The sequence below is a fragment of the Octodon degus genome, unplaced genomic scaffold (genome assembly GCF_000260255.1).
Source record: "Octodon degus isolate 3935 unplaced genomic scaffold, OctDeg1.0 scaffold00182, whole genome shotgun sequence".
Taxonomy (NCBI): Eukaryota; Metazoa; Chordata; class Mammalia; order Rodentia; family Octodontidae; genus Octodon; species Octodon degus.
This window is the reverse complement of record NW_004524758.1, coordinates 4,605,151-4,624,109: the sequence shown is the minus strand read 5'-3', so window position 1 is coordinate 4,624,109 and position 18,959 is coordinate 4,605,151. Positions and strand designations below refer to the sequence as shown.

The 18,959-nt window shown below is 46.5% G+C and overlaps 1 pseudogene; it reads left to right on the top strand.

Annotated features, from left to right (window-relative positions):
- Positions 1–395: 395 nt before the first annotated feature.
- The window catches only part of LOC101592388, a 74,263-nt pseudogene continuing 55,699 nt past the window's right edge, over positions 396–18,959 (top strand).

The following is an 18,959-nucleotide window of genomic DNA, read 5'->3' as shown; positions in this document are numbered from 1 at the left end:
GTGTAAAGAAAAAAGAAACAAGAAAAGACCAGGTACCCTCCTAAGGGGGCCACTGACCACGTTTCAGGAACGCCCCTCGCTCTGCTGCGCGCCACGCTGCTCCCGATGACAGGCGGACAAGCCGAAGCCTTCCTGCCGCACGGGCTCGCGGTACGGCCGAGGAGCAAAGCCGGCTTCGTGTGGAAAACCCCGCAGGAAAGCAGATTCGGCCTCCTCGCCAGCCTCCGGCCAGCTCTCCCACGATGGACAGCAGCTCTCCGCTACCCTCACCCCAAGGCACAGGGAAGTTTGATTTTATTCTTTTCCTCCGGAAGTTTCATTTCTAAACCAAACCAATGGAAAGTAGACAGATGAACAGACCTTAGTGCGTGCCTGAACCCTAGAGCCACTTACACATGGCCGGGCCTCGAGAGGAGGCCGGAGTGCGTGGACACTGCACGGGGCTGCACACGGCCACGGCTCCGACTTCTGCAGAGGTGTCGGCAGCCCTGAAGGAGCAGCGTCTGGGCCTGCAGGGGGCGCAGTTCTGCGAGCCGCCGCTGGAGCTCGCTTCGGCCCGCATCAGGCTTCCGGGGCCACTTCCTGTGGAAGGACCCTGGTCTGCCAAGGGGACTGACTCATCCAGAAAGATCTCTGCTTAATGCGGATAGGGACACTGATTCTTTTCTTAATTTTAATTTTAATTTTTTAAAGAGAATAAAAAGTAGTAAAATAAAACATTAGAAATGATACCGAATTTCACTGAACAAAATGATAGGAATTCAACAATGGTTGTTATATTGCATATAACTGTCTTCAAATTAGTTGTTCAGATTACCAGATATAAGATGAAAAATTATTCAAAAATAATAAAAAGTTAAAAAGGAGAGGGAGAAAAACCTAAGCATTAATTTCTCCTTTCAACAGACCAGTAGCAATTAGCAGTACCATTATCTAAGCTATCCTACGTAAATACACGTATATTTCTCCTTTCTTTCTTTCTTTCTTTCTTTCTTTCTTTCTTTCTTTCTTTCTTTCTTTCTTTTTCTTTCTTTTTTCTTCTTTCTTTCTTTCTTTCTTTCTTTTTCTTTCTTTTTTCTTCTTTCTTTTTCTTTCCAAGGTGTTTTTTCAGAACTGTCTGTTTCTACAGAGATCTTTAGCTCCTCTGAATAATAATGCCAGAGAAATCAAAGAAACATAGTCCTGAGGTGGTGTGAGACAGCTCTATCTGCTGCCCCTGCCTGCAAGCAGGAGAGGCCATTCATCACTATAACAGATCCTCTCATTCAGCTACTAGAGACCTCTAATTTATTGTTGTTCCAGATGAGAGACCCAGGAAATCAAGACTTACTGGTCTGTGAGCTCTTATAGCCTGGGATACGTGATCTTTGAAGCGGACAGGGCCTACCTGTTCTGACCCTTGGGCCCTAAGCCAGTGTCCCTGGACGTTTACCTTTCCTTTTCGGTCATCAAGATGTGAGTATCCGCTCCCAGTGGGCAGGCATAAACTCTGCAATGGAGTGTGACCTGCTGCTGCAGGTGCTAGGGTCACAGGGCAGCCACCCTATTTTGCATGCCCTCCCTCCTTACCTAGGCCCTGCCTCACATATCAGGGCTGGGGTACTGTAGGAGACACTTCCAGGTCCTCGTCTCGGTCCAAGAAGCCAATATTTGTAATCCCAAAGTTAAGTTATTGGAATCCCATCAAGTTGATTCCCATCTACCACTTACAATGCAACCCACGGCGAAAATAAAGACACTAAATTATATTTTCAATCATCGGGGAGTCAAGGGGCTCTAAGTCCAGCCATGAAGATGGCTTTCTGGAACCAAGAGAGTGACCCAGGGCCTCACCCAGTTTTATTCAATAGTGGAGTGGCTTGAAGATTGACTGAGGATTGTGGGAAAGAGACTACTATGAGCTGAGCTAGGTGGGTGGCCTAAATTTACCTCTGCAATATGCAGAGAGGACATGCAGAGAGAGTAATCTGCATTATTATAGTATCTAATTTTTTGGTTGTTTTTTTTTTTTTGGCAGAACAGGGGATTGAACTCAGGCCCTTGTGCTTGCCAGGGTAGCACTTATTCCACTGAGCCATCTCCCCGGCCCTATGGTATCTAACGTTTTGGTAAGTCTGGTGCTTCAGCTTTGGTGTAGCCTTTCAAGCCCCAGGAAGTCATAACCTCTGTCTTGAGGCTGGATCCCAGCTGGAGCCAGGGAGCATTAGCTCTACCGTCCTGTCTCAGTCTGGCTCACATTAAAGAGCAGCAGGTGTAGGTTACCAGGGAAACACGCAGGTCACCTTCAAAGACTATCACCAGCACCTCAGCTAGACCAATATACACTGCTTAAGGCCAATTGAAGGATAAACAGAAGTCCTAGCCAGCTCTGTACAGAACAATACAAGGAAATAGGGTCAGGCTCAGTCAAAATGGAGACAGTTGCTCTTCTTTCAAGGAGAGCTGCTCAGGTGGTCCTCCACAGGGTACCACTACCCACTGCTCTAAGTGCAGTCAGCAGTGGCTGCAGCGTAAGTGGTGGTCTCCACAGTCCTGGGCCCAGGATGGTGCTGGTTGGTGTAGGTGGCCCTTCTTTGTGTCCCAGGATAGGGCCAGTATATGTCTGCCTCGGGCAACAGCACCTCAGGACAAGGGCTTGCTGCTAGGGTTGGGTGGGGGGATTTCCTGGCTCAGAGAGACAGAGCTGCAAAGGACAGTGAAGTCTGCAAAGGACAGCATTTCTGATCATTGTTTTGCCACCTTCTCCCCACATCCCTGCCCCACCCCCACCCAATCCACTATACAAATAATGTCTCTCTAAGCCTTAGTTTCCCAAACAGAGCTTTTTTTGCTTGCCCGGTTAAGTGCTTGAGTGCTCATGGACATTATATGATCAGTTGGACAGGGGCCAGTGAATGTCACCTGAATGTCCCTTGGGCCTTCCCCATTCATAGGGACAACAAAAATACTATGACCAGCTATTCCCTGACTCAACCCCTGGACCATGTGTGCCCCTGTTGTGGAAAGGTTGTGCCCTCAACTCCCAGGACTGGACAACTCCACCATATCGTCCTGGAGCCTCCTGCACCCAGAGGCCAATCGGGCAGAAGTGAGGGCAGAGATAGGCGTTGCTGACAGACTACTTCCTGATGGATGCCTCCCTGAGACACCAAGGGATTCAGGGCCCTTGTCCTTTAATTTTTGTGGTGGACTTGCCTGCTGTTACTATCTGTTTTACAGAAGAGGGCCACCAGGGCTTTTCTAGGTGATGCAATTTTCCAAGGTGTTTTAAGCACTGGGTGACAGAAATAGGGCTGCTTGGGCAGTAGGGCCCAGGCCTGAGACCACGCTGCTTTGGTGTGTGGAACTGCTCCTCAGGTCTGGGTGCTGGCAGAGCCCATGGACCCAGGCTTCCTCCAGAACCCTGCAGAGAGAAGGTGGCCTCACTTCAGCCCCAGGAGGGGCCTCTAAGTACGCGGCATGCCCTTAGATCCAGAAGAGTGACAGGGACCTTCATCTGTCCACTTGACTGTGGTCCAGTGACAGTCTGTGGGTGAGGTCAGCATTGAATCAGGTCAGATAGGGAATTGTGGACTGCCTTGGTGTGCCTGGGACTTGGCTGAAAACTGCCTACAAGGAAAGGCTGCCCCTCTCAGGTATAAAATGCATTTCTCCTTTGTGTCAGCTTTCCATCATGTGGCAAATATCTGAGGCAACCTGACTCAGAGGAGGAGAGGTTTATCTGACTCAGTTTTCAAGTATCAGAGCCTGTTCACCAGGCTCTGAGGCCCATGATGAGGCAGAAAGCACACAGTGTCTAAAGCTATCATTTCAGAATGACCAGGAGGAACAATCAAAAGAGAGAAAGGGCAGGGTGCCCTCAGGAGCACACCTCCAGTGACCTAACTTCCTCCTGCTAGCCTACTGCCAGTAGGTCCCACCACCTCTGGGTGGCACCATCAGCTGGGTACCTACCCTGCACAGGGCCAACCCTCAGAGGCCATTCAAGATCCAAGCTGTCTAATCTTCCCTGAGGGTCTTCAAGTGGGACATGGGTTTTGCCCTGCCTTTGGATGCAAACAGAGACATTCTCAACTAGCCTCTAAGTTTGGGAGTTACACTGTGATGCTCGTCATTTGCCAGGGTCCCTGTGGAATGGACAGTGTAATGGCAGCTGACCTGGGCTGCTCACTTTGCCTGAGCATGGCTCTGTGGGGTTGGCTCCATGGCCCTGTGCTGCTGTCAGTCACAGGAGGAAGCTCAGACCCCAGCTTCCCAGACCTTCCCATATTTCCTAAGGCCCCTCATGGACAGCCTACATGTTCTGCAACCACAGCCAAGGCAGGTTTTCCTCAGTCAAGGGCCATAAAGATCCCAACTCTTCTCTAAGGCATTTCAGGTTCCTCTTACTAGAAATGAAAAATGGGCAGAATGGTGGCGGACAGGGTAAAATCAGCCTACAATTTACTCCATCACACAGGAACTTCCAATTTGTATCTTTTAAACAATAGAAGCTTCATTGTAGTAGTCTTCTCTTTTCATCCTTTTGGGAGCCAGACATGCAAGGGTCAGCACATTCACATGTAAGGGGATTCAGAGAGCAGCAGCACCAGGGGCCTGAGCAGACTGCAGGCACTCAGCAAGCTGCCAAAACCTGGAGCACCCTTCCACACACAGTATCCACCAGCAGCAGCTGGATCAGGAAACGCTGGGGAAAGGGGCTATCAAGTTAATAATGTCCCTATTATTGCAGGTTGTTGAGGCCAAGAATCTCCCAAGGGAGTAGACGGCAAAGGCTTAAATAAATGAGACCCCCAGGCCGCTGAGCAGGCAACTGAGACGGGTGTGGTGGCACGCGCCTGCAATCCCAGCTGTGAGGAGGCTGAAAGCAGGAAGATCGTTAGTCCAAGCTGTGTACTGAGGCCCTGTACCAAATACATAAAAAGTGAAGGAATTTAATAAATAAATAAATAAGTAAAACCAATGATTTGATTTTAGGGCTCCAAGAAGATCAAAAAGCCTCTCACAGAATTTGAGATTTTGGGGGGTTTTATTTTATTTATTTTTTTTAAGTTTTATTGATAAACAGATAGCAATGAGACAGTTTCAAATCAAATTGAAAGTACAGTTTCAACAAATAATACACTGCATATATTCTTCTTAGTGGTTAATTGCTGTACAAGATGCAGACTTGTGATCCTATTTACAAACATCATTAGAACAAATCATTCTATTCATTAAAAGAATGCAACTATATATCTATCCCAACCACTTTGAATACACAGATACAAAATGGACATTCATAGGTATACCTCATAACAATGAATCAAAGTTTCTTTCTTTCTTTTTTTTTTCCAGTACCAGGGATTGAACTCAGGACCCTGCACTTGCCAGGGAAGCGCTTATTCTCTTCAGCTATCTCAAAGAATGGAATAAGGTTTTTTTTTTTTTTTTTAACTTTTATTTTATTTTATTTTTTGCTCCGAATGCCCTCAGGGGTGGTTGGGCTGGCTGGAGTGTTGTGGGGATCGAACTCCAGCAACCTGAGGCTGACAGCTTTGTGGAAGCAGCCACTTAAACAACTGAGCTAAGGCCAGGCCCCTTTTGGGGGTTTTAGACTAAGAATTTCTCTGTAAGGCCTGTATTTATTAGCTTTTCAAACAAAGGAGGGGGATACTGAGAAAGATGCAGTAACCTGGCAGCATTTAGCAGTCCCTTCTGAGCTTCTTCAAGTGATCACCATGTTAGTTTAGGAGAACCGTGTTGCTCCGGGAAGGCCTCACCCGTGAGGGACCTGCAGCCAAGTCTTCAGCTAACTGAGGCTGGAGCTTGTCTTGTCCCTCGAGGCCTCGTGGTTTCATCCACCTTGCAGGCCTCAGCGGGACTGGAGAGCCACAAGTCAATGTGGAAAGCCAGTTGGCTAATTTAAGTCCAGCTCAGAGCTGCAGCATAGTGGTCTCCATTGTGGGCAATAATTTCCAGAGTTATTGTAATATTCAAATGTCCAGTTTTCAATAACAAAAACAAAAAATATGTTGTATAAAGAAGAAACAGGAAAATATAGCTCACTGAGAGGTATCAAAGGTCAGAATTGCCCCTGAGGAAGCCACCAGAATTATGAGGTGTCTGTCTCAAAATTGCCAAGGATCAAAGGAAGGCAAGGACAAAAACTCAGAAGGGACAAAATAACAATATCGCTAAATTAATAGAAATTATAAAGAGAAAAAACAAAACCTACAACTGCAGAACACAACACCTAAAATGCTGTCACTACAAAGGTTGACAAGGAGACTGGAGCCATAATAAGAAAGACACCTTAAGGTATCAGTGGAAGGTACTGAGTTGGTAGAACACAAAGGAAAAGAATGGAGAGGGCTGTGAGATGGCTCAGCAGAGCCTGCTTCGGCAAGCACAGGCACCACTTGTGGTGCCAACCCCATCCCCAGGGTGGGCTGAGCTGGCCACAAAAAAGAAAAGAAAAGAAAAGAAAAGAAAAGAAAAGAAAAGAAAAGAAAAGAAAACGAATGAAGAGAAGGTAAAGGGCCTTCACAGTCTAGCAGGCCCCATTCAGCAGACACAACTTACAGAAATCAAAGGAGAAAAGAAAGTGAAGAGGATAGAAAGGCAATGTGAGGAAATGTTGGAGAGCTTTGCAAATAAAGAGAGGAAGAGAGGTCGAAGGGAAGGAGAGGGAATAGGAAAAAAGAATCAAGTAGCATCATGGACAGGCACAAATTTCCTATAATGAATGTGAACATTAGGTTTACCTAAGATGTACCAATAATCAATTAATTAAAAAAAGAAATATCTGAAGTTGTTGTAAGGTCAACAGAATACATGAATATAAAAGTACACAAGAAGCTCTTATTAGGATGGTTTTAAATAGATCCACACCAGGACATATGATAATCAAATTCTCAAAAGCTAAAGACAAAGATAAGATCTTGAAGCAGCAGGACAGAAGTGACTTGTCACATACAAAGAACCATCAATAAAATTCTCATTAACAAGCCTTGGAAGCTAGCAAGTAGTGAGTTGATATATCCAAAGTGCTAGAAAAACAAAAAAACAAGACAAAACAAAAATTCTCCATCAACTGAAAATTTTATGTCTGGCGAAACAATTCTTCAAAGGGAAGGATTAGATTAAGGTACTCGCAGATAAATGAAAACAGGGACTCATCACCTCAAGAACTTCCATGGAGGGGCTGGAGTGATAGGTCAGTGGCATAAGCACCTGCCTGGAAAGCACACGGTCCTGAGCTCATTCCCCAGTACCACAAAAAAAAAAAAAAAAAAAAAAAAAAAAAAAAAAAAAAAACCAAAAAACCAGCTGCCATGAAGAAAATACTGGGAAATGCTGACAGGTGTGCTTTGGGCAGAAATGAAGGACACGAACAGAAACAAAGTGTTAGGTTTTTGGCACAGCAGAGAAGTAGAAGTAAAAGAAAGGGACTTCCGGCCTTTACTGCCTTTGAGGAGGACACCTGCTGGGGAATCCTCTGACCTGACACAGTAAGGCTGAAACTTTATGACCTTTGCTAAGGGTGGAGTTTGTGGTGTGGGTTCAAGGACACACCAGGAGCTCAGTGGGGCTCCCTTGTGTGGGCGGGAAAGGTGTCCAGGCCTTGGGTGGGGAAGGAGGAGGAGGAGGTCTTTGGGGAGACAAGCTGTTGCTTTGGGGATTCAGCCATGCTGAGTCAGGACCATGATAATTCAGCAGTGTGTAGTTGGGCCAGAACCTATTGTAAAGTAATGAGATGGACTAGTATAAAAACTGCAGGTACTGTAATTTTGGTTTATGACTCCACTGTTGAGATTTTTTTCAACTGGACTTTAAAGAAAAACATGCATGCTTTGATTACTATGTCATTGATTCCACATTGTCAAGATGTAACTCACAAGAGTAGCCCCACAGGAGCAGAACTTCGTAGGCAGCGAAGTTTAGTTGTTATAAATTCAAATTAGGATGCTATAGCTCCAGGATGCTATGTATAAGACCTATGCTAACCACAAGCAAAATGAATTGAATAAGAAGGGAATCAACATGTTCCGCTAGAAAATGATTTAATGAAACACGAACAAATGTTAAGAGGAAAAGAGGTAGCGGAAAGCTATAAGACATGTAGAAAACAATTACACATGGCAAAATTAAATGTCTCCTCATCAGTTATTATTTTAAATAAAAATTGATTCAAGTCTCTAATCCAAAGACACACATTCAATTAATGAGCCTTAAAAATCACCAGCGATGGCTGGGGAGAGTCAGCAGCATACGCACCTGCCTGGCAAACACAAGGTCCTCAGTTTGATGCCAACATCCCCCACCAAAAAAATAAATAAATAAAAATAAAAAATACCAACTAGCATCACTTTCTGCAAGAGACGGAGTTAAGTTGAAAATGAAAGGGTAGAGAAAGACGGTTCATAAAACCTATTAAACAAAAGAAAGCTGGGTGGCTATATCAGTATCTGCAGAACATTTAAATCAACAGATGTTACACAAGAGACAAAAATACTATATATTAGCAGAAGTTTAATACCATAAGACTTAATAAGACTGGGCATGGTGACACATGTCTATAATCCTGGTGCTTCAAAGGCTGAAAACAGGAGGATCACTATGAGTCGGATCTGTGTAGTGAGACCCTGTAGACTCTGTACTAAATATTAAAAATAATCAAAAGACTTTAACAGTTCTACATCCAAAAGAGATTTTCAAAATATGAAGCATGTCTATAGGACTGAAGAAATAGACCCCCCTAAGCTGAATTGAACAAAATGATAGATAAGGAAGGAAGGATTTCATAACACAATAAGCCAGCCGGCCCTAAATGATGTATGCAGAGCACACCCATGCCGAAAAAGCAGAATACACAGTCTTCTCAGAGCTTTATGAAAAATTTTCAAGGGAGAACATTTGTCAAGTAAAAACACATCTCAATAAATTAAAAAAAAATTGGTATCACTTACTCTGTCTTCCCCAACCACTACAGGGTGAAGTTGGAAATTAATAACAGAAATAAAATTTAAGGTGAACATAATTAGCAAATATATATACTTTGTTTATATTTGTACATGACATGATCATACATATAAAAATGTTAAAGGATCCACAAAATTATATCAGAGATAATAAGTTTCAGTAAGATTTCCAGGATATAAATCTAGCATACAAAAATAATTACATTACCACAGAATAGCAATGTACAATCCTAGAAAGATACGAAAAAACAATTATATTTAAAAGAGCATCAGAATAAAATAGAATAAATGTAAAAAGAAAAGTATAAGACTTGTACACTAGAAAGTAGAAAAGAAACTTAAAGAAAATTTTAAAAGATCTAATTCAATGGAAAGATTCATATTCATGGTTAAATCACTACATTTTTAAGATGCCAAGTCTTGAAAAACTGAGCCTAAAATTCTCATGTAATTCATAAAGATCCATAATTATCAAAACAATGCTTAAAAAGAATAGAGTTGGGAAATTCATTATTACCTATTTTAAAGCTTATTTCAAGATGCAATAATCAGGATTTACCTTCACACCTAAATTTGTATTCCCACATATAATTTATAGTAGCTATTTTTATTTTTTAGTCCTTAATGCTTTATGTCATTACTATATTACTATATTATCAATATGCTATATTGATAATATAGTAATATATTACTACATTACATTATCATTATCTTACAAAGCTCACCATTGTCTCGGCACACCTCCAAGAACACAATAACAATCTAAAATTAGTGCACTAGTTGTGGGCAACAGAAGCTTACTTTTCCCAATTTACTATTGTTTTCTTAATTTTTTTTTTTTTTTTTTGCGGAACCGGGGATTGAACTCAGGCCCTTGCACTTGCCAGGGAAGCGCTTATTCCAATGAGTCATCTCCCCAGCCCCTTCCAATTTACTATTGATCAATACTTTTTTTAAAAAAATAATACAAATAAATTTTGACACAAGTAAGTTAAAAACTGTATGTGAAACATGGTTGCTTTTTAAACTATTAACAAAGAGGGGCTACTTAAAAGAAGACTCTCATTTAGTATACAAAAATATGCACACCAACAAACACAGTGGTATCTCCATTCACAATGCTTTGGCTTGCAAACAATTTCGTTCACAAACAGAAGTGGTTATTTATGTTAATGTTGCTTTTGTTTATGTGCAGGAGACACTTCCAGATCCTCGTCTTGATCCAAGAAGCCAATATTTGTAATCCCAAAGTTATGTTATTGGAATCCCATCAAGTTGATTCCAATCTACCACTTACAATGCAACCCACAGCAAGGCACTAAATTATATTTTCAATCATCGGGGAGTCAAGGGGCTCTAAGTCCAGCCATGAAGATGGCTTTCTGGAACCAAGAGAGTGACCCAGGGCCTCACTCGGTTTTATTTAGTGGAGGAGTGGCTTAAGGAGGATTGACTGAGAATTGTGGGAAGTAGGTGACTACTATTAGCTGGGCTAGGTGTGTGGCCTAAATTTACCTCTGTGATATGCAGAGAGGACATGCAGAGAGAGTAACCTGCATTATATAGTATCTAATGTTTTGGTAAGTCTGGTGCTTCAGCTTTGATGTAGTCTTTCAAGCCCCAGGAAGTCATAGCCTCTATCTTGAGGCTTGATCCTAGCTGGCAGCGTGAAGCATTAACTCTACCATCTTGTCTTGATCCAGCTCACCTTAAAGAGCAGCAGGAATAGGTTACCAGGGAAACATGCAGGCCACATTCAAAGACTATCACCAGCACCTCAGCTAGATCAATACACATTGCTTAAGGCCAATTGAAGGATAAACAGAAGTCCCAGCCAGCTCTGTACAGAACAATTCGAGGAAATAGGGTCAGGCTCAGTCAAAATGGAAATAGTCGCTCTTCTTTCAAGGGGAGCTGCTCAGGTGGTCCTCCACATTTATGGACTGAGATTTTGTTTGTGGCAGCAGGTGATGACCATGACTGTAGCCATCTTTCCTGAAGGAACATGGGTGTGGGCATCTTATCATAGTAGAAGGAGTTAAGTTAGTGAAGCAAGGCATAAGACAGTCACCGTGTTACTGTGCTAAATCTGCATGAATCCCTTTACTGACTCAACCTTGCAGGTAAGGCAATGTAAGGCCTCTCCTAACCAGACTATAAATCCCAGAGATAAGACAAGCAGGCAAGGAAAAGCAAACAAAAGCCTACCTAGGGATGTGCAGGTAAGCTCATAGCAATGGTGCCTAAGTGAAGACCTTGGGCCTGGGACAATCAATCAGGTCATTCAGGTCATGGCAAATTTCTGGGAGAAAGGATCACTCAAAAATATAATAAAAGCTGAGCACAAAGGCTATGTACCTTCTCCAATGTCTCCTTGCCCAAATAGCCTTCACTGGGACATTTGTCTATCTTTCCCTCTTTCTCTTTTCTAATAAAGTGTCTTCCTAAACTTGGTTCCTCTAGTTAGTCACAGTGCTGAGTTTATGATTCTGGTTGTCTGAGGAGCAGAGTGCAGCGCACACCTGGGCACAGCAGGATGACACAGCAGAGGGCGTGAGAGGGCCAGAAATGGCTGGCTTTGCTGCCTGGGGACAGTGAGGGTCAGTGGGTAGGGTGGGAAGAGCAAGAAAGACCCCAGGTCTCTGCCTGCACAGCCAGATGAGCAGAGGGTCAACACTGGATACTGCTCAGAGGGCGCAGAGCTGGGTAGCTCACATGTGAGCCTGGGAATAACAGCCCAAGAAAATATTACACAGTGCAGCCCACAGAGGCAGCCACGGAACTCTGGGTCACGCAGTGAACCTTGGGCTATCAATGCCTATGGTCTCCAGGTCAGTCCTGGGACAGGACAGAGAATCTCCTTGGAACTATGACCTGGAATGGTGTGTAAAACATCAACTCATTTAAAGTAAAGTTATGTTTTAGCTCATGTTCCCCCCAAAAGCAAAGTCTGAGACAATGGTTTACAACTGTTTGCAGAAAGTGCAACTGCCAGGATCAGAGGAATGCAGCAGGGAAGGAGACAGCCTGCCATTGGTGGCCAACCTCATTTGACTGAAATACGACCCTGGGCAGCATGCCCCCCAGAGCTGCCACACCTCAGCTGATGCTGGGGCTGCCGTCCTTTCTCCCACCTGTGATGGATCCCACAGAGCACACATTCCTGGGGCACTTACAGAGTTCTCTGTACAGGTACCGCTTGTCTGTCACAGCATCTCCATCTCTTTCCAGCCCAGAAGCTTCAGGGCCAGGCCAGGTGCCATGGCAAAGCAGAGACAGGTGGTATCTGATGCAGATCTGTGTGGGGCAGTGCTTGTCCCAGCACCTGCGGTGGGGATCAGTAAGGCCTGGTGAAGAGGAAGGAAAGAGAGGGTAATGGAGACCAGGCCCCACGGGTGGCATGCTGCCTCTGTTGCAGACACCAACGCTGTAGGGGAAATGAAATGCCCAGCCTGAAAGGTACCTGGATGAATTCATGTTCTCTACAACCAAAGAATGAATTTTAGGAACAAACAGAGGTTAACAGCAGAATATATGCACTGGGGAAAGAAAGCTTCTGTCTGAATGGGACAGAAGGGGAGCCGAGCGAGTTTTCCCCAGAAGCTGTCTCTTCCAGGGACTTTTATAGAGTAAAACCATGCGGGGCTAAGGTGGAGAACATGGGAACTCACTTAGGTGGGCATGAGCTAGGACAGAACTATGGTCAACCAATGAGATTACAAGCACCATTGCTCAGGTAAAATTGATTAAGTCCAGGATCAAATGGGGAAAGGAGTCACGTAGCAAGTGGGCATGAATATAGAGCAGGAGTTGATCCAGTAGCCAGCCAGTGACTCTTCCTGGCTTCCTAAAGGTGGTGATCAATCCCAGATGCTTATCTTTAGGGATGTAAGCATGTGTTCAATCTTTGGTCTCTAGTTCTATAGTCAGCTTTCCATCCCTCTTGTAGTGTAATGTGTCTTGTGTTCCATTCTGTCTCCTTGAAGACCTAACCCTGTCTGACTGCCTATAATATTTCTATCTAACTTGGCTGCCTACAACACCAACACCACCACTTGACCTGGCTACTGTGCCAGGGGAGACACAGGGAAGCCACTACTCCAACCCTTGCACAAGAAGAGGAGGGCACAGGCCCAGGAGACTTGAGGGGGACAGAAGAGTTAATGATTTAAATATGGCCTAGGAGAAACAAGAGTGCTTCCTCCAGCAGATCTACCTGGCTCTGGGTTTACATGATTTGAATATTTAACATTCCTTGACGTCCAGAGTACAGAAGATAATTAATGGGGAAGTGGCAAGGCCTGTAGACTTGTGCACAAAGTAAGCTACAAATTAGGGAGTGGCTGGGGGAAGAAAACTGGGAATTCCCTGTCCCATTTGCTCCTTAAGATACAGGAGTTGAGGGGCCAGGGAGATAGCTCAGTAGATAAAGCACTTGCCTGGCAAGCTGGGTCCTGAGTTCAATCTCCAGTACCAGAAAAAAAAAAAAAAAAGATACAGGAGGTGAAAGGCTGAGAGGCCTGGCTGCCCCTCTGTGGCCACAGCCAGAAGGGTCAGAGCTTGGAGACTAAGAAGATGGGCTGATAGGCAGAACTTCTTGTGCAAATCGGGCTGTTCTCCTGCGCTCCAGCACTCCAATGGCTCCAGGGCCCCCATCGGATTTAATTTACATCCAAATGGAGCATCTCTTCCTGACCTTTTCTTCTGTGCAGAAGGCTCTCACTCTCCTTGGGAGGAAGAGCTCCTCACTGAAACTAGGTCTAGCAGGGAAGTTCACCAACCGCCCAGGGAGTAGCTGGGAGCCAGCTTTTCATGATGAGGTTGGATCCCAGCCAACCTCATCATCCCCACAGCTACCCCTGTCAGAGCATCAGTCACAGGTCCTGTGGCGCACACCATCCCAGCACAGGACAAGCGGCAGCGCCTCCTTGAGGAAAGAGTCCCAGGGCTATTGATGACCTGTCCAGTGGCCAAAGTGCCAGGGGAGATGGAGAAAGGGTGTGGTCTGCACACAGCACCACAGTAGAACTTGTTATAACCTGACCAAAGTGCCGCCATCCTGTTCTGTGTGCTCCGTCTTAGTAAACCATGTCAGCTACTGTAAAATGTGACTTTTTGTTTCTTAAGCCCACTCCCTCAGGGCGTGTTATACCCTGACATTAATAACTCCATCTTGATTCTCTGATTCATCCCTGCCCTGGTTCTGAGAATGTCCTAAGGCAAAAACAGGTATTCGACCACACTGTCCTTATAAGGTCGGCATACCAAGATTACACACCCTGTTCTGTACTCCACCTAGTCCAAAAGGGGTAACTTCTCTGTGTCCAGCTTCCTCCAGGTGTGCTACAACCAATCCTGTAAAAGGTCATGTGCTCCCTTGACCACAATGACATCTGCTATTGGCTTCTGTAATCGGCTTGCTTGAATGGGCGGTCTTGCGATTTTTGGGATTAAATTACTGTGCCTCCCCTTACTCGGGGCTCCTCTCTGTCTCTTGGACTCTGAGGGTGCCGCTGGGTACCAGCTAAAATAAAGCGCTACCATCTCTTCAGATGTTGTCTCCGTCTTGGGTTACAACAGAACTTGCTCATGTCTTCTTGAGACTTACAACGGGGACAACACAGACAATCCCACACCCTCGCAGTGGACTTAGTAAGACCTGTATCTAAAAGGAGCAGGCAAGGTCTGTTCACGATGTTACTGCAGCCCACAGGCCACAGACAGAGGCTTCCTGCTCCTGCTGCCTTTGCTTCAACATCAAGGAGCTAGGAAGGACTGAGCTCAGCGTGACGGGGAAAAGGCACTGCCCGTAAGAGCAACTCTGCCAGGATGGCTGGCGCACTGTCGGAGGGCTTTCTTCCTCCCCTTTTCTAAGCAAAAGTCATTTCTACTATTTTGTCTAAGTGCAGCTAGTGTCTGCTCCTCTGGCACCCCTCCCATTCAGCTTAGTTAAAACGCAGCCGCCTGTCTGCAGCACAGGGTCCTGCAGCTGCTGAGGACAGAGGACAGGGGACCTCGGCTCAGACCTCACAGAGGGACTCCCAGACACTCGTGCCAGGCTTGCTGGGAGGGTTCAGGGTGTGGTGTGACCGGTCTCTTGGAGCTGAGGTGCTAGGGGCTGGGCAAATGCTGGAGGGGCTCTCCTGTCTTCAGGAGATCCAGGCTAGGAAACTAGGAACACACCTCAAGACTGAGAAAGAAGTCGGCAATAGGAATCCAAATGCTTTTTCTCTCGACATTTTGCCAGTCTCATGTTCTTCACGATCGTAAATGGATCCTAACATTTCTATAGCCTGTTGAACTTTATTTTTTTATTTATTTATTTTTTAAATGGCAGGTCACTTTTATTTATTTATTTTTTTAAATTTTATTTATTTGTGTGTGTGTGTGGCCAGCTCAGCCCAGCAGAGGGCGGGGCTGGCTGGCGTGTGGTGCTGGGGGATTGAACCGCGGTCCCTGTGCTTTAGCTTGTTCTAAGTAGGTGCTTTAGACCACTGAGCCATCTCACCAGTCCCCGCCTGTTGAACTTTAATTTGAGTTGAAAAGCATCTATGCCGAGGGGGCCTGCACAGTCCCCCTAGCCTTGGGACCTTTAGCCTCTGTTGGCACAGTGCAGCACCTCAGTGAAGGGGACAACACAATGGGGCAGCAAAATGCCTGCAGCAGAAGGGGTTTCAGAGCTGATGGTGTGCAGCCTGCAGGTGAGGACCCAGGCAGAGGTCTGAAGGGCCTGCCTCCCCTCTGGCGCTTCTGACCTCTAACCCTCTGCCTTCCCCTCCAGTACCCCCAGGCATCCTCCTCAGGAGCCTGCAGGCCAGAAGGAAAGGCTCAGCTGAGCCACAGGACTCAGGGCTGGCTGGAAGAAGGCTTGGGGGACAAGGGGAAGACCCTCCCTCCCCTCCCCATGACTGCTGCAGCCTCCAGGCAGAGAGAAAGGCAGGACCCTGGGTCTCCTCTTCCCTCCCGAAGATGCACTTAGGCATGTTCTCGCATCTCCACACATAGACTGAGCTTCACAGATCTGGATGATGAAAAACAATTTTCTTCCCAGCTTAGGCAGCTTTCATCGGGTGCCCTGAACTCCACTGCTCCAAGCAGCAGGCTGGTCGGGGCCACGTGCCCTGTCCCACCATGAGCCAAAGGGCCATTTGCTACCATACCATCCTTGTGGGCTCCCCTTATTCCTGCACAGCTCGGACTCTGGGAAGGGGGAGTTGGTTCTCTTACCCCACTTTCCACTCACCATAGCACCCAGCAGTCCAGACCCAGTAAGTGCCCAGTTACAGCCCTGCCAGATGGGTCATAGTTTGATCATGCCCCTCTCAGTGCTCCCCTACAATCACACATGGCTTTCTCTGCCATAAAGTTATAGGCAGCTAAATTAGATAGAAATATCATAGGCAGTCACACAGGGCCAGGCTCTCAAGGAAACAGTGTGGAAGACAAGGTGACAACAGCCACGCGCTTCCTTAAGGATGGGCCTCAGGGACTGATATTTGAAATTAGTGTCAATCACCTTCAAAGAGCCAGAATAAGTCACTAACCCAGTCCTGAACAGGAAGGGACCCTGTCTCATATGCATGCCTGCTTGTTACGTGACTCACTTCCCCATTTGATTATGATTTAATCACTTTTACCTGAGCAATGGTGCTTGTAATCTCATTGCTTGACCATAGTTTTGTCCCACCTCATGCCCACATAAGTGAGTTCCCATGTTCTCCACCTTAAACCTGCCTCACCACATGGTTTTACTCTATAAAACTCCCTGGAGGAGACAGCTTCCTGGACAATCCACTTGGACCCCTTTTCTCTCCCTCTCTTGGACAGAAGTTTACTTTCCCCCAATAAATATTCTGCTCTTAACCTCCATTTATTCCTAAAATTCATTCTTTGGTTTTAGAGAACACAAACTCATCCCAGGTACCTTTCAGGTTGGGAGTTTCATTCTCCTATATCAATACTAGCACCTCAGTGCGACCCCTGCTTCGCCCTCCTGGAGGCTCTATGGGCTCTGCCTCCTGGGTTCACACCAGGCCCGCTCCTCTGGTGGAAGGGAAGAAGGCACGGGCAGAGAAAAATGGATTCCATGCAGGCTAGGGAAGGAAGCCCTGAGCCTCCCATCTTTGAGACGCCGTCCCTGCCCCATGGGCAGTCTGGTCCCCATCCTAAACACCTGGCACTCACCACACTCTGCTGCTCTCTTCAGCTCTCAGCTCCTTGGGGCTCAGGTCTGGGACTCAGCATGGAGTTCCGTTCACCTGTGGTGCTGGAGCACTGAGCCTTCGCGGCAGCACGCTAGATCCACATCCCTGAGCACATTTCTATTTGTGTGTTTACCTCAGAGCAGTGCAGAATGCACATTTACTAATTCTTCCTCTGTCCCCCTGGGTCGTGCTCAGCTACAGCCTGGCAGAGGATGGAAGATGCAGTTTGTCACCAGAAGGTTTTCTGATCTGCTCCAGGCCAGCTTTGGCTCTCAGTTAATGCAGCCTGGAAGATAATTCCAGGGTCCCACATGGCTCTAGGTGAGCACAGTACGCTCTCCACAGAGGCAGGGCTGTGAGGCCCACCTGGAGAGACCCAGGAAGAGGTAGTGTAGACACCAGAAGTGCAGGCAAGCTGAAATTCCTGATCATGCAGAAGGGGTGATCTGCTCGCTGGAAGTAGTGTGGCCTCGCAGGCTGCACCTGCTCTGCCTTACCCACATCACTTCCTCTGCCAAGGGTCACTGCTCCACTGATGTGACTCCAGAGACGGCCACAGCAGCAGCCCCATGCACCATTGCAACACGAGGACGTTGCTGGCCCCTGTGTGTGGGTGTGGAGGTCACCCTTGCTCTCAGCCACTGTGAAAACCTGCAGATCAACACCCAGTGTTTGATGACCTCACTCACTGAACTGCTGCCAGGACGGTGGGCTCAGGAGAACTGACAGACCTGCAGGCACAACCCAGTCTGCTGCCACCCCTCAAGCTGTTGTAGAATCCTTGCAACCACTCTGGGGTGAGACTGGTGTAACTTGCATGCTTCATAGGGAAGCGTAGGTCCACAGCGTGGTGTCCCCCTGCAAGGCACAGGTCCAGAAGTCCAAGATTCGGACTTAGTTCAGTCTGAAAGGCAGGTCTCTCTCCACACCTTTGGCCTCTTTAGTGATCCATCAGTGTGCCATCATAATAGATTGAAATAATCATTTGTGCTAATGTTCCTAGCGTTGTCCTCCTCCCCAGTCATCCATCTATTGGGGCAGAATAAGGCCCTTTTTTAGTTTTCATTTTATTTTTCTCAGACAGAAAGTGGAAGTAGGTTGGCTTTAAGCACCATTCCAGTGCATTATAAAAGACCGCACTTGGGGCTGGTGAGATGGCTCAGTGGTCTAGAGCACCTACTTAGAACAGGCTTGGTGAGGCACAGGGACCGCGGTTCAATCCCCCAGCACCACATGCCAGCCAGCCCCGCCTCCTGGTGGGCTGAGCTGGCCACACACACACACACACACACACAAATAAATAAAATTAAAAAAAAAAAAAAAAGACCGCACTCATCCAAAGGTGCTGCTAAACCAACACAGCACTGTTGCTCCGCCCAGCCCCGGGCCCAGTGGCTGCCATCAGGAATATGGAAGACAGTAACTGCTGGTGTGGATGCGGGGAAGGACACCCTTCTGTACTGCTGATAGGCATCTAAATTAGGCCAGCCACTGTGGAAATCAACAGGAAGGGTCCTCCAGAGCTGGAACTAGAGCTCCATTTGATCCAACCACACTACTCCTTGGCCCGTACCTGAAGGAACTGAAGTCAGCACACTACGTGGGTAAGTGGCGGTGGGAGGGAAGATAGAGATCCTGAAGAGAGGGGCAGCTCCAGCCTCATCTTGGCTTCCTACTCCTGCTGCACTGGTTGACATCTAGGGGGCCAGATGCAGGACAGAGACATGACCCTGAGCATCAGTCACCCTACCTTTGGTTTCTATAGTGACCCGATGCTGTGGCTCTCTACAGC